Raw genomic sequence first — 25,948 nt, forward strand, 5'->3', positions numbered from 1 at the left:
ATTGTGGCTTTAGGGACAGTTGTGTGTCTGAGCTATTTCTTGACCAACAGCTGCTAGACTGACTGCACACAGCATCTCAACAGCACTTTCCTTATAGTGGGGTTGTCTTGATTGTCTTGGTGACTAGCTTACATGGTAACAAAACAAATCATATAAGTAACGCAGCTTTAAAGTAGTTGAAGGATTATGTTTTTTATTTTTTATTTTGATGGTGCTGGGCTAGGGGGAAACTTATATATATATTTCCCAAAAGGAGTGCTACTTTAAGCAACAGAGCTAACTAACAGTACCATGTGTTGCTATTCATATACCACATCAAGAGTATTTATATTCACTTCCCCACTATTATTTATCAAGAGTATTTCTATTACATCCTTTTGATATCAATATGCCTAATGTTCTTGCAAACTTCTGTATAAATAGACTTCATCAGTAAATCAAAGCTAATACTGTAGCTTTCTCTCAGGATGAAATAAGCCTTTAAGTTTAACCAAACTGTATGTCTTTTCTAACCTTGGACTGCCATGTGATTAGCTTTTAATGTTTTATAATTAGTAGTACCAATGGCAAAGGAGTCAGCAGGGCAGAGGTGGGGTGGGTACGCCCTTGAGAGCAGGCCTTATGAATCAACGGCTGGCGATAAATGGACTGGATCATTACTGAATCAAGTGATCTGCAGAATAATCTATTGATTTTCTGGTCTTTCTTACTTCTTTATTATTCTGTATCACAGTATTGCAACATCAGGAGGAACCCACTGATGGATGGGATGCTTGGACCTCTGCAGTGACCGTGGGGGTTTGCCTAAGAATGTAGTATATATAACGCATTCCAGGGTACTGGGCATAAAATATATACAAGGACACATAGATTTATGCTTCATAATGTGTCTTTTTTTTAATTTACTACTGACATTCTTAAATATATGCAGAGCATTAATATTTTTGCGTGAGTCATCATGTCAATGTTTGGAAGTGGTAAAAAAATTGGTGGAAGACATTGGCTGTAAACTGTCATCAGCATTAAATCCGTACACTACATAATAACATACAGCCACAGATCATAAGAAATGGGTCTGAGCTGTGAATAAGCCCTTCAATATTTATTAAACAGATTTTGTAAAGATGCATTTATTCAAATTGAATAGTGGCAGGTGTTAAAGACTATCCATTCATGAGAAAAGTCAAAATGCCATTGACAACTTTAATCTCCTTAAAAGAGCATGTGGTGAAGTTCTTGTGTGACATGATTCAGCCTAACCTTGAATTTCTGTGAATTCCCCATTTTGGGGTTCTCTTCCTTATTTCTGAAATGAGAAAGAGATGGTGACGTGATTATAATATGACAGATCGATTAACAAATATCTAAATGTATTGGGTGTATACCGGAAAGTCATAATCCTTGAATCCTAAACCATATAAGGAAGGTAGAGATTAAAGCACTATCTACCTTGTTAGTTGACTTTGCTATCGATCCTCGCAATTCTTTATTATGTACAACAGGACACATCACAAAACTGCTAATTGGCAATAATCTGTTTGTCAATAGTTCACAAGACTGCAGAATTTAGATAAGGAAAGTTCAAGTTTAAAATACATTATCACAGCCCCACTATTCCTATGGGCTTTGCTCCTGGAATATCGTCAAGGAGTCTCATGCTCAGAATATTTTACAGTAAATTATTGATGTATGGTAGGTGGTACAAAAGGTGAGAGAGAAGGAAAACAAAGAGAGGAGGTGACATTAGTGTCCTGTCAATAGGAAGGTAAACTTTAAATGGACTCACTTGGAGAACACTGTACATCCTGGTAGGTGTATTGTAAAATTTAAACCACACACATATAGAAGTGCAATCCTTGTGAAATTATAAAAGAACTGTTAGATTATAGAATAGAGATTAGAAAATTTAAAGTTTGAAACAATGTATAAACATTAATTACCCTATTATATTAACAAATGACTATGACTGATTTTCTTTCAACAGTATTTTAATACATCCATCCATCCATCCATCCATCCATCGTCCATCGCTTATCCGGCGTACAGGGCTGGGTGAAAGGCGGGGGTACACCCTGGACAGGTCGCCAGTCCATCGCAGGCAGTATTTTAATTCCTTCATAAATGTTTTTCTTGTTTTTATCTGTTTTCTTTTATAACCTGATGGTTTTACGACTTGTGTGTTTCACTTTCTGCCTTTGTGAAGCACTTTATGAAATGGATTTTAAAAAGAGCTCTTAACAGTTTAGATTCAGTCTCACCACTCACACGATCCATTCCACTATCCACATTTTCAGCCACAGCAAGCAGCTGTTTTGAGCTAAAAAGTTCTGATAAACCTAACATATGCCACCTGCCCAGCACCAAGCAGCAGACAGACACAGTTAGCATTTAGCCACTAAATAGTCAGCTATGTCCCTGAGGAGTTGGTGGAGACCAAAACAAAGCTAAAAGGAGAGATACTGTGTTCATCAAGTGTCCGGAAACACAACTACTACTGCTACTTTCCCTAATACCATTGAAAACCAATGTATTGTTTATTTAATTGACTTTGCATATAAATATACAATAAGTAGGCCTATGTTATTTATATATTTTGTTATAAGAGAATAAAACCAAACCATATGCAGATGATACTCAATTTATCTATTGATCAAGCCAGTTAGCTAAACTTCAAACATGTGATAAGGGCATAAAAATCTGGATGACAAACTTCAATTTAAAAACCTTCTCCTTATATACAAAGCCCTTAATGGTCAAGCAGCATCACATCGTAAAGAGCTATTAAGTTACCTTACTAGAACACTGTGTTCCCAGAATGCAGCGTTACTTGTGGTTCCTAAAGTCTCCAAAAGTTGAATGGGAACCTGAGCCTTCAACTCATCTGCTGTGAAATCATGTCCCAGTTTGGGTTTGGGAGGCAGACACCATCTCTACATTTATGAGTAGTCTTAAGACTTTCCTCTTTGACAAAGCTCAGGGCTAGTTATTGCTGGCTCAGGTGAGTCCTGAACCATCCTTTAGTTATGCTGCTATAGGCCTACTCTGCCAGGACTTCTGCTGATGCACTAAGCTCTTCTCGCCTCCTCTGCCTTTCCATCTGTATGCATTCTTATCCAATGAATGCATGTTATTAACTCAACTTTTTCTCTCTCCCATAGTTTTGTGCTTTCTTGTCTCTCTCCTCTTTCCTTCTGTTGCTTTCTGCAGGTATTTCTGCCTCCTGAAATGAGTTTGGATCTATGATTTCAAGCCACCTAGAGGCCCTGTGTTCCTGCTTGATACCTGCTGCTACAATTATTATTATTAGTGATATTATTATTAATGCTATCATTATTATTACTATTTTTTTTTATTGATATTAATATTCCTGTGACCCTGCACGCAGGATAAGCGGTTGTCGATGGATGGATGGATGATATTAATATCCTTACCATTACTATTACTTTAAATCTCTATGTGGAATTTGCATTTCCACTCAAAAATAGTACTGTACCCTTCTATGGGTTTGACCTTTTACTTTGCAGACTCATACCCCTCTATGGTACCTAACAGATACCTAAACATATCCTATATAAGCTATGTTTGATGAACAGAGAAACAGAGTGGCCATTGGGCTGGGTCACTCTCCAAACTTCTGCAGAGCTTGTAATTGATGCTGAACTCCTTGATTTAATAAACTTTTATGATCAAGAACAGTGTCAAGCGGGTTTCCTCTCAACACATCATGCCAGCATTATTGTTCGGACACCACACCACCCAATCAGTGGAGGCAGTTGGCCACTCACCCTAAAGCTGATGATACACGGGGCAACTTTTTGAGCAATGTTGCTGGGCAATCTTGCTAGAGGCAAGTCCGATGATGTTTTGAACGGATAGCGGCGGGGCGGAGCAGCTGGCAGAGTGGGGGAAGGAGATTACGGTAGTAATCTTTACACATTACCATTGACGGCAATGTTGCCCTGCACGATTGCTATAAAAGTTGCTCTGTGTATCATCAGCTTAAAGCTGATGATGTGTATCACTTATCAACTTTTTGAGCAATGTTGCTAGCCAATCTTGCTGGTGGCAAGTCCCACTATGTTTCGAATGGACAGCAGTATGGTGGCGTGTCAGCAGGGGTGGGGGTGGGGGATTACGGTAGTAATCTTTACTCATTACCATTGACAGCAACATTGCTCTAAAAATTGCTCCGTGTATCATCAGCTTAAGTGTAGGTGCTGCTCCAGGTTTAAACCTGTCAAAAAGGGAGTTTTCCTTGCCACTGTCACCAAGTGCTTGCTCATGGTGGGAACTGTCGGGTCTCTGTAAATAATATTATAAGAGGAGCCTAATGTCTAGACCTGCTCTATATGAAAAGTGCCCTGAGATAACTTATGTTATGATTTGCCCAAAAACAAACCAAGCATTTTGTAGATCTAGCTAGCTATATTGTAGCCACGTTTAGCTCCTTTCTTTTGTTCTCCAGACCAGCAGAGCAAAAAACAAGTCATGCCCCATTCCCTAGCTAACCACTTTCCCACTAGCTTCTGTAGGTTAACCATAGACTGCACATAAAAATATTAACTCAACAGGTTTTCATTTTCATCAGCTTCTCTAAAAAGCTGTTTTTCTCCTTTTTATATACAGTCTATGGTTTTCTCTGAATTTTCTAAGCATGACATATCTACTACGGGACAGTAAAATTTGAGTACCACATAATTTGAGGTAATATTTGAAAACTACTTCTTTCACTTGCAACACTACTACTCCTGTGAGGCCATGATAGCAGGTAAGACGTGTAACTTCATAAAAAAACATGGTGTTCTTACTTTAGGATCCACTATAGTAGCAGATACCCATTTAGCTGAGAATGCGAATAGGAAAACCGTGTGACAAGTTTCAGCTTTTCAGAAAGACAGATGTTGACGATGATAGAAATGCAGACGCTCGAGGAACGGAGGCGGGATAGGAAAGAGGCGTGATCTCGCTCGCGGACACAACATGCTAGCAGCGGAGTAATGTTGAAAAAAAAAAGTGAGTGGTGAAGAAAGTTGAACCCAGTCTATGGTTGAACCTTTAGCCAGGCAGAGATCCAGCCTTCCCCCACTCATAATAGAATATCAAAACAGACAAAACGTCGGGAATAATAGCCTTAAGTTCTATAAAGCAGGTGGTGAACAAGAAATATCAGTTAGGATGCTCACTACTAAGTGTAAGTAACTTACTGTAAGCTAACGTTAGCTAACAACTTGATAGAGAGAGGCATAACTGTGGGTTTGTCTGTCCTATAGTGATGAAAAAAACAGTTAATGCAGTTACGTGTCATTTTTGCTGGCAGACAAGTGACCCAACCTGTCACCACCATAATACTTGGACAAACAAGAACAATATAGCCTAATATATGGGTGTTTCAATTACTTTGAATGGGAATGATCTTTAGGTGTACTAGGGCGATATATATGGCTTTTCTTGACTTTATTAATTGAAAACACATAGAATACCGTTTCTGCAATAAAATATAGTAAAAGAGCAAACTGAAGAGCTTTCAGCTGTGAGGGAGACCTCCACTAAACTCCAGTCCAGGTTTTTCGAGCAACACCTGCTAACCGAGAAATTCAATTAAGGACTCCTCTTCCCACTAGGAGCCGGTCTCCAGGGCAGATCTTCCGGGCGACTCGCCCTGTAAGAAATTAGAAAATGCTACAATAAAACCCGAAAAACTGAAAATAATGTGGCAACTTTAACAATGAAAGCTCTCACGCTATCCACCATAATCACACACGTCCCTTTAGTTGGAAGTCACCGAAAGACAGCGAAGTACCACAGGTAAGAGTTTTCCTTTTCCTCCCAACTACTGCAGGCTACACGCTCATTTCATTTCCAAACGTCATTCTCGACATAGTGCGACACCAAAGTGTTCCTCGCTGCAGCGGTAACACTGAAAACGAGCTTTATTAAGCAGTTTTAAACTGTTAAGAAATGACACTGAAGGATAGAGACTTGATGTGGGGACTTGTCGGTAAACACTGTGCGACTCCCAGCCTCGATGCAGCGGCGGCAGCAGCGCCGACAGCAGAAGCAGGTCTGGAGCGACTCATACAGTCTGCTAGTGAACCTACTGTACCTTTGAAAATGCCGGCGAGAGCACCAGCCTTTTCCTAAAACTTTGATAATTCACTCTACGGTCAAATTGAAAGCCGTCAAAGACCGGATGAAAATTGCAGGCGACCAAACGCTATCCCCGTTGCAAAGTTGAGACAGAAAGGTGCAACTTTTCTCCTCAGTCCGTACTTTTTGCTGAGTGTAGTCAAGCTGACATGCTCCTATTCCCGAAATATAAAACATAGAAGAGACAACGTGAAAACAGCACTCATATGTGGTAATTTATTAGTTATTAATCAGTTCAAACATACAATATAATGTCTGCCGACACTTCCCCAAAACTGCATAAACGACACAAATGAGCGACTTTTTGCGGCGACTTCAGCACTGAAAGTCCCAGTTTTTGTCGAGAAAAACTTAGTGAAACTTCTTTGGCTGCCCCTAAACAGGTAGTAGCCGTCACACAGTATCATTTACCGTAAATAGAGGAACTACTATAAATGCAATCAATATTCATAGCCTAAAATGCGGAAGTTCTGCTTTTGAAGATTGTTTGTAAACGACTTTTATAAAAGACTTTGCATGTGTACTAGGTTAATTGTGTCAGATAGCACTCAAAAATTATCTACTAATTAGTTTGCGTTTCAACAAGATATTGTGCATAAACAACTTCATAAATGTCACATTATTATTAAACGGTTTGGAAAACCATGACCATTGGTCCAAAATGTTGTGTCAACTGTTGGCAGATTATACATCTCTCTAACACAACACAGACACACTATTTGTTTGGTAAATATGATTTTTCTGCAGTTCCTGCTCTCAGTGGTTGTAAGGCAGGTTTTCTGACTTCCACCTACTGTAGAACAAACAGTCTGTTTGAAAACATTGCACGTAGTCTGCCTGTTTGGGTAGTTGTGATCTCAGCAAAACACCACTATGATGTGAGATTTAATATAACATGCTTTTGTAAAGGGTCACTGTTTGTTCTCTTTTGCATTTATAAATGTCTATGCTGCGTGCTTGCCAGTGTGTTTGTTATCATTCTCAGGGATGAAGATGAGGACAGGAATAGATCACTGGCACTTTAAACCCGGAGTTCTCATATTCTCGCCGGATCTTTCTCCTTTGCTAATTATTGTGTTGTTTTCAGAGCAAATATGTCATATCCATGGCGACCAGGCAGGTTTATTGTCTCTCCCGTGCAATAGCTCACAAAAGTAATTAATTATCCTTTTTTTTCTCCCTCTCTCCTGTCTTTGGTTAAACAGATCATTCATGGAAAGCCGTCTTCTATATTAAAGATGCCACAGCTAGTACAACACAAGGTAAACATGAAAGTTCTTTTCAATTTTACAGTTTTGATGTCCTTTTTGTGCTTTGATTTTGTTTGTCTTTCAAATCAACTGTATATTTAAAAAAATGTATAATGTAAAAAGATGCAATATTCTCAGAGGGGGTGCTTTTGATGTATTTTCCATAATACCCTCATAATGCAGCAGCTGTGCAGCCTAACTGTTGCAGATGTATTCATGCATGCAAAGCAAGCACACACTTGACACTTAACAAGAGAACAGTCGAGCTTAAAAACACATGTTTAGACATGAAATCAGCTTCCATTTTGTTTGATTTCAATAGCATGCATTTGCCAGACTAAAAGTATTTTTACTTTAGTGATGTCTCTTTTATGAGGTCACCAAAAATGATAACCAATAGCAGGTGACACTTCAGGGTACAATAGTTCACCTCAGTGCATTGCAGTTTTGTTTTTACGTTCACTTCTATACAGTCTGTCCAAAGAGAGCTGTAAAGTGATCAGTTGCAGCAGTTTCCAGCTCTTCATCCTGTGTGCTCCCTCAGAGTAACTGGAATGTAACGGCATGTGTCTGCTGTCCAGCGGTCCATCTTCAGCTGGACACCAGCCAGCCTTCACTGTCAGACTGGTGGTACAGGTTCTCATCTCTCTTTGGCATTGATGAGACACTGCAATATCCATCTGTCAAACACACTGCCCTTCTACCCTCTGATTTCGCTCGCTCTCTGCCTTTCTTCTTTCATAATTTTTCACCGTCACTACAAGTGAAAGTAGAGCTGGGTAGATCTCCTGAGCAGAGAAAGCAGAGATGCTAATTGTCCATTTGTGCTGTTTTAATTGTGATTTGGTTTGTGTGTTTAGTTCAGTGTTTATGGCTGTGGTCCTCTTGGTCTCGGTCTCTCTCACTTGAAATGTTGCCTGTAGTGCTATGCTCCTAGTTCACTCGACTGGTTGAGAATCTCATTGGTTAATCAGTGTGCGATGCCTCCAACATTCTTATTTCCTGCAGCCCTATCAGTCAGTGAAATGCCTCATGTCTCATAAGTACCCATCTGCATCTGTCAAGGGGTGTGTAGAATTAAACCCATGTGTATTCCTTTTCTGTTTGACCTTGACTGCGGACCTCAGGTCTTTGAAGTCAAATAAGCGTCAGTAATCCCAGGCTGCGTTTGACAGGCTTCAGGAGCCATTACTTTTGCTTCCCAGCTCATAAGCTTTATCAATTTCCCTATGTGTAATGATTTTGTATACAAATTCACACTGCTACAACCATAGTGTTGTGCCTTGTAAAAATATACTGCCTTCAACACATACTGTTATACTAGCACAAATAGCACACATGTTTTTTTAATCATCATTATTGTTTTTATTTTAGTGCTAAGGAAATGTCCTTTTTGCATGCTTGATCAGCCAGTAGAGAAATCCAATATAATGGAGGTTCAAGGTGAATTGCATCCAGTGCATTTCCCCTCTTCGACTGAAGGAATATTCCCGAGCAAAATAAACAAATCACACAGACAACAGTATTATAGGGTAGATTTTGAAGGCATGAAATAAGTATCGATTAAATCCTGCAGTTCATAGATGAAAATGGCCTTTTTGGTAATTTGTCCTGGGTCCTTTCAATACGATGAAGAAAGAGAGAGAGGCATGGGGGGGGGGGGACTGCAGAAAAGGTGGAGAGGAATAAGACAAGTGAACAGTGAGAAAGACAGAGAAGAGCTTTTGCAGAGACATGCTGCCCCTTTCCGAGCTCATTATCATTCTTAATAAGTCTTAAGGAAAGAAGGAGCATTGAGTGTAAATGCACGGTAATCCTTACACCCGCCAAGGTTAGTAGGGACGTCAGCACATGTGCACGGTTCCCAGCTGGCCACTTTGGGACAGGGAGGGGACCAGAGGAGCACAGTTAAGGATAGATGTTCAAGGAGAAAGTGAGGACGTTTAGACACTGTATAAAGGTTAGGCCCTTTCCTCCAGCCTGTAGCTTTTCAGTGCAGGCACCACCTGGCATTTAGTGAGTAAACAGTTCTGCATCAGATTAAAAACATTTGGCCATAAGACGTGGTGTAGGCTATAATAATTCAGAAGACAAACTAGGAAATGACAGTTTCCTAGGAGTCCAAAGCTTGATTAAAACATCTAAATAGAACAGTTTTGACTCTGGCACTATTCACCACAAGGGATTCAGTCCTGTACCCAAAGTAACTGTTGGCTGCAGTGCATGCCTAATTCACCGTTCTTTGGGTGTGGTCCAAAAACAAGCATTAAGATGAATTGGACGAACTGATGACCAATTAACTAATTTGACAAATTTCCAGGCACTTGTAGTGTTTGGTCAACCACGTTACTTTAACAGAAATCCAATGCAGTATTTATTTATATACTATACTATGTTTACCGTCCAGTGTTGTGTCACCCTATACACTCTACAGTGTTAGTAGTATTATAGCGTTCCTGTTCATTAATCAGATTAGATGTGAGACATGTCTGGCACATTAATCTTAGTCCACAGTGAAACCACAGCAGAAGGTGATTTTATACTTCCAGTAATTAGTAGAGTGAGTGTTTTTTTATACTGTACACATTGCTATCAAAGCACCTATGATACTTGTGTGTAAAACTGTATGCATGTTTAATGAATGATTAACGTCAAAAGTCCACAGACTCTCGCTATGACGCGTTATGGCTGCACCACGGTTTTGATCCGTTGATAGCCCGGCGGCAACATCCACTTGAAGCATTTCAGAAGCGTTTCAGCAGCGGAGTGTGCAGCCTGCCCCATGTTATTGACTTGTTATTAATTTGTCGTTTTTGTGCTTCTGCTACATTCTTCACAGCTCGCTGTGACCCTGTTTCGTTCCGTCGTTTGCAGGCTGCATTTCCCCCAAGAAGCATTTCAGAATCAGAGCATTTTGCCTGCCTGACGTTTAGATTTTGTTGATTTGGTAATCAGTGTTTGCTTTTTGTGCCACTACTATGATTAGGTAGGCTACGTAGTTAAATGATTTATTTTTGTGCCTGTTTAACGTATTTATTGTTTTTTTATGATCGGGAGTCTCCACAAGGTGTTTTATTTTGAAAATTGAACGGATTCTCTATGCCGTTCTGTGTCTGACTTCCTGCCTGGTTCGATCTGCTGTGTGCTGCTTGAGGCGACTAGCGTCAAAAATAGACCTGCTACCTATTCTCTGCGGCACGGAGCAGAGAACCGCTTCTAGGACGCGCTGGGTCTGCGCCTGGTGGACTTCGCCGTGATTAGCACTGGCATCAGCGGGGCAGCCGTAATGCGCCAGAGTCAGTGGACTTTAGGCGTTAGGTGTGTATCTCATAAAGACACCATCTCTGTTGGATATTGAACTCACTAAAGAGTTGGCTACTACAACTGTGATACAAGTTCCCAAAACAGTCTGTAAACAGCTGAAATTGATTCCCTTTCCTAAGCGCTGTTAACTGGAATGGAATCATGATTTGATTAAAAGTCCAATTTTTTGATTCAGAATTGATTCTTGAATTCAAAATTGATTCTTCATTACAAATTAATTCTCAGTTCAATTCATAGAAAAGGCCCTATTGTCCAGCTCTTAATTCAGTGCACTGTGTGCACTCATGTTTTTAGTCCATTGAATTGCCAAGTGAAACATAGTTTGCTGGTCTCATTTAAGGTCTCTGTCTGACTGACAGGAAAAAGCAAGTGCTATAATTTGGAAGCATGTTACAGTTTTCTGCTTGTGTGAAAATAATTAAATGAAAGTGCAATTTACTGATTACTGCTAGAATATCTTTTGAAAAACAAAAGCAGTGCACTCACCTATTCCTACTGTTATGTCTCCAGAACTGTCTGCTGCAACAGTAGTAACAGGGAAACCCGTCATTATCCACAAAGCTGTACAAGCACAGGTCTTATGAAACAGGCCATGGATGGTGTTATTTTCTTTCCCCCATCAAAGTTGGCTACAAGTTTTGTAAAGTGGTGCAGTGTGTGTTGGTTAGCCAGTTCATTTGCCACTGCTGGAGTTTTGCTTCTCCACTTTGCTATCGTGGGTGTTTGCATCTGGCAAAGCTAATTATTAAGTTATTAAATCGAAACTGAGCCCAAACACTTCTTGTTCTTGTTCTTTGAAGAACTACAAGATAACTGTTGCGAGTGTGTACTGTACATCTTCCGGGTGCCGCACTGTGTCCCCGCGGTAGGGTTCTGTGTTTTTCTTTCCATCAGTATAATGTTGTTAACGATGTGCAAAAATAAAATTTTGGAATCTGTAAATTGGGGTGACAAATTATCACTAAAATATTTTCACCTTCTGAAAAAGTTGTCTTGAAGCCACTTAGGCGTGTTACCAGAAAATCTTAATTTTCACACAGATATTTTTGTTGTTTAAATATAAGATAACATTTTGGGATCTACAAACCAAATTGACTGTTGGAAGAGAATTCGTGTCCTTCTTTAGTCTCCAGCTTTATACTGCGGGTGCATTTGAATCTTGATGATGCCTCCGACGATCCTCTTGGGAATATGTTTGCTTAATTGTCCAAGAAGGGGACAACAATCAAATAAGCAAATGAAATTGGAGCTGCTGGTATAGTGGGGGTGCCCTTTTGTCTTGCTCAGTGTAATGCCATGTCTGTGCCTTTCTGTCATGTAAAGATGATTTACCCAGAGACAGATGTTCATAGACCTTTGCTCATGAACTCGTACCAGTTTGTTCTATTTTCTGCCATTTTAAAGGTTAAGGAGTGAAATGTTTTCCCTGCAACGTGTCAGGCACTTTTGATTGCTGTGGTGTCAGTTGCTCTGTTCCCCTGTATGTTGAGTTAAGAGGCTGCACTGGTAGTTGACTTAACTCTGACTGGGCTGAAAAATATTGCCATGTTACACATGGAAGATGCTTTTTGGAACATCTCTTCATTATTCTCTTCATTTCACTGCATTTTGGTTGAGGCTTGTTTATTAAGCCACTCCATTAATGCCCCCTCCACCCCCCACCACCAACCCTCCAACCCCCTCCAGGGAGCCTTGGGAGGCAGAAAGCCATCACCATGGTGATCTGAACACAGATCCCCGACACACCGGTCCATTGTGACTGGCGTGCGTTGAGGTGAGAGGGAACAAAATGTCACAGCAACAGGTTTTTTTGTGTGTTTGTTTTTGCCTCAATTCTCGGTGGGATTGTGCTCAGATCTATGCGCTCAGTTACACTGGAGGGACTGCTGGAGAGACTGTGGGAGTAAGGGAAATAAGTTGATTGGAAAAATGAATAGAGTGACATGGAAATGGATAGTAAATACTAATAAGTCTGTGTTCCTGTATTTCTTTTTTTTTTCTGTGGTTGTGTTTAGCATCACGGTAAAAACACAAAAGAAGTGTTATGTGGGTCATTGTTACTTTCTGATTTAAAGTGCAAATTCTCCAAATAGGCATAGCCCAAAGTTAAGCAAAACCGGCAGGGTTTTTAATAATTTAATGTCTTTTTACACTTCTGTGGTTTGAATCACACAATATTAATTCAAATAATCCCTTTCTCTGTCATCATATATACTGTATATATCCACCCTGTTGCAGTGAAGATACTCTTTCTGATTGGAATTTCTCCCTTCAGCTGTAGCTTCAGATTGTAGTTTGTCCACAGAGCCCAGAGGGGACAAGTTCAAGGAGCTCACAGCCCCTCTAAAGTTGTTGAAACCCAAAACAAGGATCTGGTTAGACTGAGATTTTTTTGTTTCAACAGAAGTGAAAATAGCAATCCTTTGGACTGCTATCAGTCAATATAGAAACAAAACATTAAATCTGAATACTGTATGTGATGTTTAGTAATATAACCTGAGAGTACACAGTTTTCCTGCCAGATTTGGACAGTTCCCAAGGAGGCCCTTTATACCCCATTGTGTAACTCGCTCCATGCTTCACTGTACTGGCTCTTGATTAGCTTATGGTAATGCCCTTTGAGTTCTCAGTTTATGCTAACCTTTGACCTGTCTTGATCCAGGCAACATGCTGTTGGCTACAGGCCTTGGAGAGGGAAGGGGGCTTATAGATAATGTGGCATTGAAGAGGTGGAGCAGAGTTTGCCCCCAACCCTGAAGAAGATGTGGGCTGTGTCCCATGACAGGTCTAGGGTTGCCCTCAGTCCCTGAGGTAGGGAGGGAGGGTCAGACCGTGCCAGAGGGCACAAGGGTGGCTTCAAACACCCAACCCTAACGTCTGGCCCAATGTCTGGGCCTCCTGCCCTCTGCTCCAAGTAGGATACCACCCCATCGCGCCTGTGATATTAAGTATTAAAGTGATTGTCTTGTCTTATCTCAGTATTTCTATACATATGTTTTATACATACATGTTTTTTGTTTTGGAGTCAGTTATGCAGTGTGTATACTGCATGCATATGCATTAACTCCCACAATAACCTGTTTTATTATGCAAGAACCAGAAGTCTCATTAATATTTGTTGATATGTAGCTTTAGCAGTCAGGTCTTTTTGTGCCAAGACTGTAAGAGTCTGCCATCTCCGTTCCCTGAGCAGATGCAAAGGTGCAGGTCCTGAGAGATCCTTTTATGTTTGGAGACCTCTCCTTGCTTCTTTGACTGCGACCTCAACCATACAACACAGCTCTGTCTCAATCAGCTCTCTTGCTGTAATCCCACTTCAGAATTCCTCTTGGCTAAGGGAGTAAATAAATTTTTCAGCGTTTATTAGAATACAGCTTGCCAGAAGGGACTCCTCTCTTCTCTCCTATAGCTGCTCCAGTAATTAGCAAATTGATTAGGAGAACTTCAGCACACCTCCTTGGCTCTTATCTCCCCATTCTAGGACAATATTGCTGTGCCATGGGACAGCGTAAATATTTTAAGGGAAACCCTCAGTGAATCTCATTAAATGGCTATGGGGCAGAGCAGCTGTCTCCTACTGAAGGTCCCAGCCAATTTTCTAAACTATGATTAAAGAAAAGTTTTGGATTATTTAAACATGCCATGTCCTGTGGGTTTTTTTCAGTGTCACTGAAGACCTCTGTGATTCCCCCACCCCTCTGTGCCAGGACTGCTCCTCCTCCCTTTGGATCTATTAGTTTGAAATCGTTTGGGTGATGACTCTTTGAAAGTGGTGGTCATTCTGGGATGCCGTGTTCAAAATGCAACAAAGACCTCCCTTTTATGCACAAATGCTAATTCAGATTTTTTACCCCCCATCCCCAAGCTGCAGAGGGAAAGACTTGGTAGCAATTTGGCAGATAATCAAATTGCATTTTAAATGGAGCCGTTTAAAGATGACTGGGGTCTGCTCACAGGAAGACACAGTGGCACAAATTAAGCTTGAATAAGCTGCTATGTGCACAGAGGAACAATACAACAAAATTCACATCACAATAGGAGGCTGCATTTATGTAAATGGACAACATGCAATGTTTGATTTATGTTTTTTTTTTAATTAGTTAAAAGGAACTCAGGTACACAGTCAGATGTGCTTTCTACAAATGTATTCATGTATGAATTCTGTTTTTCTTTTAATTATGATTTCCCTTTTGCTAAGTGGCATTTTCTTCACAATGTGTCCCTACGATTTGACCAATTGAGGCAAAATGCTAACAAGACATGATTTGTTAACAGTTGTGGTACCTTGGACACATTTAGTTCTTAATTTTAGATTTTCAGCCTGACAGAAATGGCAAACTGGGTGGAAAATGTTGTCAACAGCTATGTTTGTCTACAAAAATCTGCGCTTAGAAGCTGTCCCCCCACATTTGGTATACATCATTAAGTTCTTCGTGGCCCATCAAATTGTCTATTCACACAGCATTCCAGTACATATTAGTTACATCTCGTTGGCAGAAAACAGAAAACTGACACAAAATATTTGGGAAACGGGCCTGAATTGTTTATCTCTTAGAATAAGTATAAAGTGTGATTCTCATGAAATGATAGAATTGGATCAAACGTGCATCTCCCAAAGCGTCTTTTATCCTCTTGCTTTGTGTCTCTGGGAAAACTGAAAGCCCCAAATGATCTGTTTAGCTTTCAACACCCTTCTAACTCAGGCCACATTTCCTGTAAAGTTTTAACATTCATAACAAGATGAACGTTCATCCAATACAGCCATCAGAATTGCTCCATGTCTATAAAACTCCATTATGGACAGCACAACAAGTGATGCTTGACTTGTAAGTTTAAAGGGTTCTTAATTGGCTGTGATTTGCTGTGCTGTACAGCTATGACTGAGGAAGCGGCATAATGACCTTCTTTGGATGATACATTACTTTTCTGACAAGTTAACGCTCCTTAACGCTGCATGTAGCTGTCCTTTGTTTTAAGTGTTGCCGTCATCTCAGCATCATAACAGACTGACACAGCAATGGTTTTGACCCGACATGTTGCACATGAGTAGATGTAATGTTAACCTCCACCTTCTTTACAGATATCCACTTCCAGAGAAAGTCCCTTGAGATATTTTACAGTGTTCCCCCGAAGGCAGTTTCCCTTTTTTTCACTTTAGATTTGTGGTTGAAAGCAGCTGAATACATTTAGAGAGCTATGAAGCACCAAAGCAGCTCTGCCTTACAGTATTTATTGCTCATTATTAAAGCATGTATCAGCACAAAAGGCCAGGAAAAAAACACTTTACACTGAAGACTATCCTTAAAGTCCTGCGTATTTTATTGAATAACTATTGAAATTGGCTGTATTTTAGTTGTCTGATTGTTGTAGTAGTAGTGTCTTCCGTTTCTAATATTCTTATAGCTGGATTTGTGGAAAAAATAAAAAATCCGCCTTTTGTACATGTCCAAAAAGTCAGCATTCTTATAAACACAAAAAAGGTCTATTTAGCAACAGAAAGCATAATGCATCCTAATTGGAGCAACATAATCCCTGTCTTATGATGTTGATTGACAAATATTGTTGCAAAGTTAATGACACAAGAGGGATGTGACTGATCAAGTGGGTGACTGATCATAAAACTGCGGTCAATATTTGGCTGTGGCTTTATTTCCTGCCTGAACATCAGTGTGCCACGATGTCTGAGATGTATGGCTAGACACACAGCAATGGCAAAACACATATTTACACTTCAGTCTCTCCTGAGCATGATGATGCTGCCTCTGTTTGCCGTACAGTAAATAATATCCTATCATGCTAAAATGAACAGTCTTAGAGTATTTATTCAGTTGGAGCATAGGGTATTGGTTAAAGCTGACCAATTTCAGAGTAGTTGGGATGAAAATCTCCCTCTAATTACTGGACTGTGTGGATCTTTTGGTCCCAGTCCCTCTGCTGTAAATGATGGTATTAAAAAGTCTCTTTTATTTATAGAAATAACATTTTTGCTTCACAGACAATAGGCTAGTTCTGTTTTACGGTACAGCAGACTTTATCTTTTTAATAAAAATTCCTGACTTGGTGAAAGTTTAATTAATAAGGGACTTAAAGCTAGGGGAATGAGCAAGGGAGTTGGGTCTTTAAGGGGGTACTTATTTTTCCATCTGGGCTATCCTCCAAAAAAACTGTCAATTAGTGTGTTAAGCTGAAGAGACAAAAAACGTCATTAGTTTTTGCAAAAAGAATAATGGGTTTTAAAGGTTTTGCTTTAGAGGCAGGCCAAAAGCACAAGAGTGAGTCTTATGTATTTTCATTTGTTTCCTGCAATTATCAAAGTTTGAAGGAAGGCTCTATTGTTCTAAGGTGCATGGTTTAGGAAGGAGACACAGTGGGTTCTTTTTCTAAGTAAATGTGTACCTTAATTGTCTGAGATAAAACAAATTAGTTGTATTTGGTGGAGTGAATCTTACTGTGTAGAATATATTATTTTTCAGTTTTCATTGTTTCCTCGTTTGCAAGCAGTGATGTTGTTGGCTATGCTGTTGGACCACAATTAGTTTTTCTCTGTGTGTTGTAGTTGTTATTGTACGCGTGTGTCAGTGTTTACATTTACATTTAAAGCAACTTACAACTGCTAAGTATATCAGAGGTCGCACGCCTCTAGGGGTTGAACCCGGGTTTCTCACTCCAAAGGCATGTGTCTTATCCACTGCTCCATCACCACCCCAGTGTATACTGGCTTAATTTATGCAGTAATAACTGTATATGACTGCTTGTCCCTCACCTCCCATGTCCTCTTAGAGAAAGAAAATTAAGCAGAACTACATGGTTTGGTGGTCTTGCCATCAGTTTGTGAATATGTAAAGATGAAGCAACCATTGAGTGCTTGCCTCGTGTTTATTTACTTTTGACTCATCATTTTTATTCTTTTAAAATTTTCACCGCTGAGAGATGTAGTAATTAGTGTCGTCATAGAGCAAGAAAGCATCCAAATATGTAATACTGCTCTTTGCTTGGTGTCGCTATTGATGTATGACAGATGGATTGATGTATTATCTATTTAGCTAGCTTAGAGAATATGGACTCGCCAACCTCTGTGTGGCATTGAGCCATGCATTGAACATTACAGGAGAAGCCTGTTATTTGTTTTTTGGCAGATTTTATAAAGAAAATGGTTCCTTACTCAAGTTGAAAACAAATTTGCATTCTTGTACATGTCATGCTTTTCAGCCAGGAAACAACACAAAACCAAGTGGGCTTGGTAAACAAGATTTAGTACAGGATGCCACACTCCAATTGTTGGCATTTTGTCGAGCTCAGCAGTTAGTGAGGTTTTATAAATTAGTCGTGAATCGGCAGTGATGGCACAGTATTTTCATTTTTTTAAATTTATTTTTTACATGTGATGCATTGCACAATACAAAGATTAGTACAAAATGCTGAGATTATTCCAAAGAAATTTGATGTAACCTTTACTTTGGATCCTGTTTTTCAGTAGCATTTATTCATACCAAGTTATAGTGCTGCAACATCATCTCGACATGTACATCACTCTGTTAGACCATTTAGAGCACTGAGAGTAAAATGTATTTCACCTTCAAGAAATACTTAGTAAATGTGATAAAGTAATCGGCAAATGAGCAGGATCCTTTTTGTAATGAACTTCCTACCTTGAAGATGGCCATTTGGAGGTTGTTTTTTTTCTCTTAAGGGGGCAGAAAGTGTGACAGTAGTGCTTAGATGAGGCTTACATAACTGGTCATAGTGCAAGAGGTTTCAGGCGCTGAGCCCAAAATATGTCATTGACTTGTGCCATACACAACAGGAGATGGCTTTTGCATCACAGTGTGAGTGCTGGTAAATGATTGGTTACAGGAGATTCTCCAATAAATTAATTGTTTCCACTTCATGGTTAAGTATGTGCTACTCTTCCAAATCGAGTGCTGGTACTTGGTTATTACACTTTAATAGCTCGCTTGCCAAACTAACGATATATTACTCCATGTGCTGGCTCAGATCAGAGAAGATGAATTGGCTATTAATTAGAGTTGCACTGAGAGGGCACAGGGGAGAGACTACTCATAGCCTCGCAATCAGTGTCAACGGGGGCCCTTTTCTGACTAGGACAGCCAGGGCAGGCCCAGGTCACTGAGTGTTATCATGAAAACCTCTGAATCTGATGGTAGAAGTAGCATCAAACATGGCCACCATCTTGTTGAGTCAAACAAGGACGAGAGAGTTTAATGTCGCGCAGCTGCAATTTCATTTGATGATTTTAGTCAGGAGGTGCGGACAGAATGGCAGAGATGTGTGGGAGGTTGTTTGGCTCCATGAGGTTCCTTAACAAAAGCCTCACGTCCGAAGGACTTTGAATTAGAAAGTTATGGAGGAAATATTTGACGGGCAGAGATGATTTGTGGGGAATATTATTGTTTGGATCACTTTTCTTGTGCAGCCTCTGAATTAGCCCTTTTATCACAATTAATTAAGCTCGCCTATAGGAGATGTTCCATCTTGAGCTCATCCACACAGGATAAATAAGTCAAAGCAGCAGGATATATGTCCGTTTATTGGCTGACTTGATCTCCGAAGCATCTGTAGTGGGGGGAAGCTGTCTCTGTGGTGCGACTTTGTGGAAGAGTCTTTGCCATCACTCACTTTGAATGCTTCTTTTATGACTCGTTTTGTTAAAAACCTCTTTTTTTAATGCAAGGTATCAGGAGTTATGGCCTGTCTATGTAAATTAGGAAATTTTGACAGTTTGTTATTCATGTCATCGCCTTTTTAAACACTTAAAGGCAATAAATTCCACCATGACAGGCTGCTCTGAAATTGCCACTAAATATTATTAAATATTTTAACAAGTTCCTTGTAAATATGCCTTAAATGTTTGAACGATGGGCAGGAAGAAAAATGGCTTTGCATCAACTTATTAGAGGCTATAAAAGTGGCAGTGATTTATCATGGATGTGAAGCAACTCAGGCCATCTTTTTTTGTTTTGCTTATTCTGTTGGCTTGCTTTGTCCTGATGTGCACATTAAAGAGATACGCATCATGTTAAAAGCCTGCAATTTCACAAGTCATGAAAATGTTAGCAGCAGATATTGTTGTACCTGTGGTTCTTGAAAGACAGAGCGATATATTGCAACAGCATTTTAAAGTTTTAAAGCTTCTCGTACCCATTTACAGTTTTACATTTTGTGATATCACTGGCTGTAACACAGTGTGTTTATCAATAAATCCAGTTGATTTATTGTTTTATTTTCTGCCACATTTAAGTGACCTGGTTTCCCAGGTTAAAGGTAAAATCTTTAAGGAGGAAAACTTCTTCAGATTTCTGTAGAAAGAAATGTTATCTGTCACTCCCTGTCACATTGTAATGCCTCTCTCAAGTGACACAGATCAGCAGATGGTTTGATGTGAACCAGAATAAAATTCTGTCTGTTGTGTTACTTCTACATGTTTAATAATCAATATTTTTCGTTGGCAATGCTACAGTTTGAATGTGAAGACTCAACTCTTTTTAATTACAAAGAGAAGCTGAACTGTCTAAAAATAGTTAGAGATGTGACACAGTCTAGTGGTTTGTGGTGCACCTTTCCATTGGTTAGTGCTGGGAATTGAGCATCAAATCAGGGTCATTCAGAGTAACATGACTGTTTTCCAGAGGATTTATGTTTTACATTGGCAATTCCAGGCTTTAAATTCAGAAGTCAACTTTTTTCCCTGACCAGCCTATCATTTTGTGACTTAAAGTGGTTTCTTAATTTATTGCACTTCAATTACGATTAAGTTCAACTTTATGTTCTTTATTGACTCTTAAATGATGTCGGCCAGCACCCACAAAGAGAGAAAAAAGAAAGAAAGAAAAACAGATGATAATGACTTGAAACAAAATTACAGGACACAAAAACATTTAATGAAAACATTGTCATATTCAAAAGTGCTGACTGTGCAGTTACCTCAGTGGTTTTATTGTGTAGTTTCACAGTCCCTGAGATGAAGGCCTGGTGCATATTTTTATAATATGCATCTGCTCCAGTAATGCCTTCAGAGCATGGATGTTTGCTCATTATCTGCTTTATTTTATCACTCATCTGCGTAGTTAACACATTCTCTGCAGACCTGACTGGCACCTGTTACCTTACACGTGTTCTAAGCTGCTTCTTGTCCTCAGTGTGCCAGAGATGCACAGCAAGCACCAGGATAAAAAAAACTCTGCACTGCTGGGCCTTGTCTCCAATCAAAGGATATGAAATGTATTTTAGAAGATGGACATACTATGACCTACTTAATGTTGTGCTTTATTTACGGTGCAATATTTTAGCTATGCAATCTGCTCCAGACATCTTGATCTTTCAGTGTTTTGTTTGTTTATAGCTCATTATTATATTGCACCTTGCTGTCTTTCCTTCTTAATGCTCCTTTAGGTATTTGGGTATAAACGAGGCAATCATGGGTCATGTAATCCACAAACCCCTCACTGTTTTGGCTAGAAGCCACTAAAGTATTCTACAAATCTCAGTGCTGTCTCTGCACATCACTCTTTACGGTTAGTATGATGTGACGGCTGCCATGTCAGCAACATGGCACATCTCTGTTCTCCCTCTCTGGAGTTTTCCCTGGGGTGGGCAGAATACGAGTGCCCCTTGTCTGACTGGCTATAACCTTGCCACCAGCTTGTGTGTGCGGATGTGTGTTTTTTCTAACTCTAAAGACTTGAACAATGATGACTCAAGCCACGCAGAGTACACCTCAGGGAAAATACAGTGGAAATAAAAATAACAAGTGGATTTTTGACTGCAGTCAGATGTGAGAGGAGGCACGCTGGCACTGGGCTAAAAGCCTGAGTAGATTCTGCCCCCCCTAGTTCATTAGATTAGGCTGTCTCGTGTTCAGGAAGTGCTGAAAGGCACTGCAGATTGTATCTGCATGAAATGCTGTCCTTACGTCCAGAGACAGTTGCCAGTCCTGGTCTTTGAAATTCCAAAGTAGTTTTCAATCCAGTTAAGACCCAATATTGTGGTTGTCTCTTTGTGGCCCTCCTGCTGAGGGTTCTTATTAGAAGGGTTAAGCATGAGGATGGCTGTGTTGGTATTTCTGCGGTTGCTCATCTGCGCATCGCACATGACTTTCTCTAAATTATTTATTTTCCTGACACCACCATATGGTGCTGTAGCTTGTTTGTCTTGGAGCATACTGGAGAAATGCAAGAACTAGACTGGATTACTTCTTGTGTGTATACATGGGAGACCCTCTTCAAACAATGCCTGTTTTTTGTTATTTCTTTTGCTGGGTGGGCTTTGTTGATGCAATTCTGTGCAACTCTCTACAAGAGTTCTCTTCTCATCTACTTCAGAGAAAAGAGATAATCAACATAATCGGGCCAAAATGCGGAGATGTTTCAAAGAGATACACAGAAACTGCTGCCGTCGGTCTGCATATGATGGGGCAGCTGAACAAGAAGCTTGACGAGCCCTGGAAAAATGGGGTCCTGATCTTCTTTGAAATGCCACAATTAATTGCTATGCGTTGTCCCCAATGCATGGATGATTAAATGTGCTCCTAAACTGCCCTGATTTGTGGGGGCACCTTGCCGATTTTATTTGCCACTGTTAACATTTTCATTCTTGCATTATGCATGGTGCTGTGGGGCAAGGAAGTGCTGCAAACAAATGGCCTGAGGGATCGGCGTAAACACAGCGTGCCATAAGGGGGAGAAGACTAACAGTTCAGCACCGCCTCCCTCAGCCAGTCTTCACTGACAAACTAGACAGCCCCTCTGCATCTTGGCTGTAGTTTACCAGAGCAGTGTGGTGTGGTTATCAATGTCAGTTACGTCAGGTATTCAAAAATGTTGACTATAATTTAGCAGACATATATATGGAGAATGTAAGGACAGGGTTGGGGTTGGAAATTGCTCATCTGTATCTTTATTAATCAACAATGAATGCATGTCTGATGGAATATTTCTATTTAAACTAATCAAATTTGATTCCTCCTCCTTCAGCATGTATAAGCTGAGGTCACTTTCGCTAGTTAATTCTGACAGCCAAAGCAATGTGGAGCTGGTTCCTTTGTGTTTAGGGATTTTAATTTCTCATTGCAATAATCAGTGACTGATGGAAGCCCTAGTGTTTTATGAAGGCATGCCAAATGACATGTGCTCCCTTTTGAACATGAAACACTCACAGCAGAAATATGAATTTTCACATTAGAGGCATACTAACTCTCTGATTAGGATTTACTTGATCTGGGATCTTGGCTGTTAGAAATGCAACGCTGCACACATGGCCTGACCGAATTGTCAGCTGTCATGGCATTGGCCCAGAGCCTTACACTTGGCAGGTCTCCACCCTCTTACCTCCGGCTGACAAGTACAGACAAACGATGTGAAGCCACTGGACAGCTCTATGTACACTCATGAAATTCCATATGGATAAGAAAACTTGAGTCTGGTGTACTTTTCACTATGATAGTTTGCTGCTTTGATAGTGGAATCAGTTCTTTATTTTGAACTAGTCCATACTTTCAAGTTCTTGCCAGTAATGTATAGGCAGTTTTTTTTTAAACCCAGCTCCCTGCCATCAAAAGCGTCTGCATGGCATTAACAGTAACTAATGTACCAGGCAATGGAAAGAGGGCAGATATTGTTTTTTATGGCCTGACCTTTGAGACATTATTATTTTTTTGATGAATAACTGTTTACTCTGAATGCGGGCATTAAACAAGTTTCCCTAAGGTTTGCAGTGATTGCCCCTGACACAAATAGCAAAACAAAAACATCTCACCCTGTTCACCGGCAAAGTGAAGCGAGCTGTCAGTGAATATGGAAAGTCTGTTTTAGTGGACTGGAGAGTTGTGTTAAATAGGTGGCAACCAGTTCATTAGGATGCCTTTCCGAGCATGAAAAATGACCCTTTTCTGTGTAATTGTAGTCTGACTTCACAGATAGTTGACTGGAACCGGAGCATACTGTATGTTGACAAGGATCACTGGAATCAATTAGTGTTGCATCTCACAGTTCAGTCTTCAAGCAGCTCTATGTTACCAGTTTTACACCTTCTTGCTTAAATGCCACTCTGATTTGATTATATATGACGGGTACATTAGACAAACAAGAAAAATATATTATTTAATTTATTGGGTGAATTGAACTTTTACTAATACTTTTGTACAATAGTTTGTCTTAAAAAGGTCTGTCCAAAGTATAACAAAGCAATTAAAGGTGCAATATGTAAGAATTTAAGAGATTTTAGGGAGGTAGGTTGAGTTTGTAACTCCCTTCTGCTATGTAGCAGAAAATATACATTAATATAGAAGCAATTATAAAAATGCTAAACAGAAATAAACTATATTCAATAGAACAGTGCTTGGGATGAATATGAACTTAAAAGTCTGATAGCTTGGGGAAAAAAAGAGTCTACATTTAAAAATGAACTTTATTAACAGCTTGTGAAGTATTAACAGTTCGGACATTATGTCAAAGACATCTATGGAGCGCTGGGCGATTTTCAAATATGATTTTGGCTTCCAATAATCGTGGAAGCAAGAAAATTGAGAAAATTATTATTGTGCCACATTTCAGTTTCGCAATGATGCTTTGTCTTGTCTTATAAACTCAGTGCAACTCTTTTCAATGGTGCGCTCTTGCCACTCCCTAAAAGTCCAAACTTCACTAGCCACCATTAGGCTTAAGCATACAGCATTTAATACTGGATAAATTTGCCTAGCAGCTAACAGACTTTTCCTCTACTCATATATAATAATTGGAGTTCAATAAATGCAGGATGGTTCTTAAGTCAATGAGTAATCAGTTAAATAGTCATGATTTCAGTATTGACCAAAATAATCGATTATGATTTTTGTCATAATTGAGGAGCTCTACGTCTATTTATTGTGTTGCAGAGATATTTACTGAAGTTAGCATGCTAACCAGCTAGCCTCAGCCCCAATCTGGCAGCGTTGACTGGCAGGCTGCTGTGCAGGGTTCCTTTGCAGCTCATCCAGGATGGCACATCAATGCGAGCTGTGGCAAGAAGGTTTGCTGTGTCTGTCGGCGTAGTGTCCAGAGCATGGAGGTGCAACCAGGAGACAGCCCAGTACATCAGGAGACGTGGAGGAGGCTGTAGGAGCAGCAACCCAGCAGCAGGACCGCTACCTCCGCCGTTGTGCATGGAGGAGCAGGAGGAGCACTGCCAGAGCCCTGCAAAATGACCTCCAGCAGGCCACAAATGTGCATGTGTCTGCTCAAACGGTCAGAAACAGGCTCCATGAGGGTGGTATGAGAGCCTGACGTCCACAGGTGGGGGTTGTGCTTACAGCCCAACACCGTGCAGGACGTTTGGCATTTGCCAGAGAACACCAAGATTGGCAAATTCGCCACTGGCGCCCTGTGCTCTTCACAGATGAAAGCAGGTTCACACTGAGCACATGTGACAGACGTGACAGAGTCTGGAGACGCCGTGGAGAACGTTCTGCTGCCTGCAACATCCTCCAGCATGACTGGTTTGGCGGTGGGTCAGTAATGGTGTGGGGTGGCATTTCTTTGGGGGGCCGCACAGCCCTCCATGTGCTCGCCAGAGGTAGCCTGACTGCCATTAGGTACTGAGATGAGACCCTCAGACCCCTTGTGAGACCACATGCTGGTGCAGTTGGCCCTGGGTTCCTCCTAATGCGAGACAATGCTAGACCTCATGTGGCTGGAGTGTGTCAGCAGTTCCTGCAAGAGGAAGGTATTGATGCTATGGACTGGCCCGCCCGTTCCCCAGACCTGAATCCAATTGAGCACATCTGGGACATCATGTCTCGCTCCGTCCACCAACGCCACGTTGCACCACAGACTGTCCAGGAGTTGGCGGATGCTTTAGTCCAGGTCTGGGAGGAGATCCCTCAGGAGACCCTCCGCCACCTCATCAGGAGCATGCCCAGGCGTTGTAGGGAGGTCATAAGGCACGTGGAGGCCACACACACTACTGAGCCTCATTTTGACTTGTTTTAAGGATTACATCAAAGTTGGATCAGCCTGTAGTGTGGTTTTCCACTTTGATTTTGAGTGTGACTCCAAATCCAGACCTCCATGGGTTGATAAATTTGATTTTGATTGATAATTTTTGTGTGATTTTGTTGTCAGCACATTAAACTATGTAAAGAAAGGAGTATTTAATGAGATTATTTCATTCATTCAGATCTGGGATGTGTTATTTTAGTGTTCCCTTTATTTTTTTGAGCAGTGTATATTGAATCA

The 25,948-nt window shown here is 40.4% G+C and overlaps 1 long non-coding RNA gene across 2 annotated transcripts; it reads left to right on the forward strand.

Annotated features, from left to right (window-relative positions):
• Positions 1–5,060: 5,060 nt before the first annotated feature.
• On the forward strand, positions 5,061–24,767 carry LOC123975273. 2 transcript variants are annotated; one of them, XR_006826019.1, is made up of 3 exons: positions 5,061–5,805; positions 7,353–7,409; positions 24,610–24,767. It is a non-coding gene; the product is annotated as an uncharacterized LOC123975273 (long non-coding RNA). The 2 variants fall into 2 exon arrangements; XR_006826018.1 differs by lacking the exon at positions 24,610–24,767 and adding an exon at positions 14,386–14,773.
• Positions 24,768–25,948: the final 1,181 nt, after the last annotated feature.

This window comes from Micropterus dolomieu, linkage group LG08 (genome assembly GCF_021292245.1).
Source record: "Micropterus dolomieu isolate WLL.071019.BEF.003 ecotype Adirondacks linkage group LG08, ASM2129224v1, whole genome shotgun sequence".
In the NCBI taxonomy this organism is placed as follows: Eukaryota; Metazoa; Chordata; class Actinopteri; order Centrarchiformes; family Centrarchidae; genus Micropterus; species Micropterus dolomieu.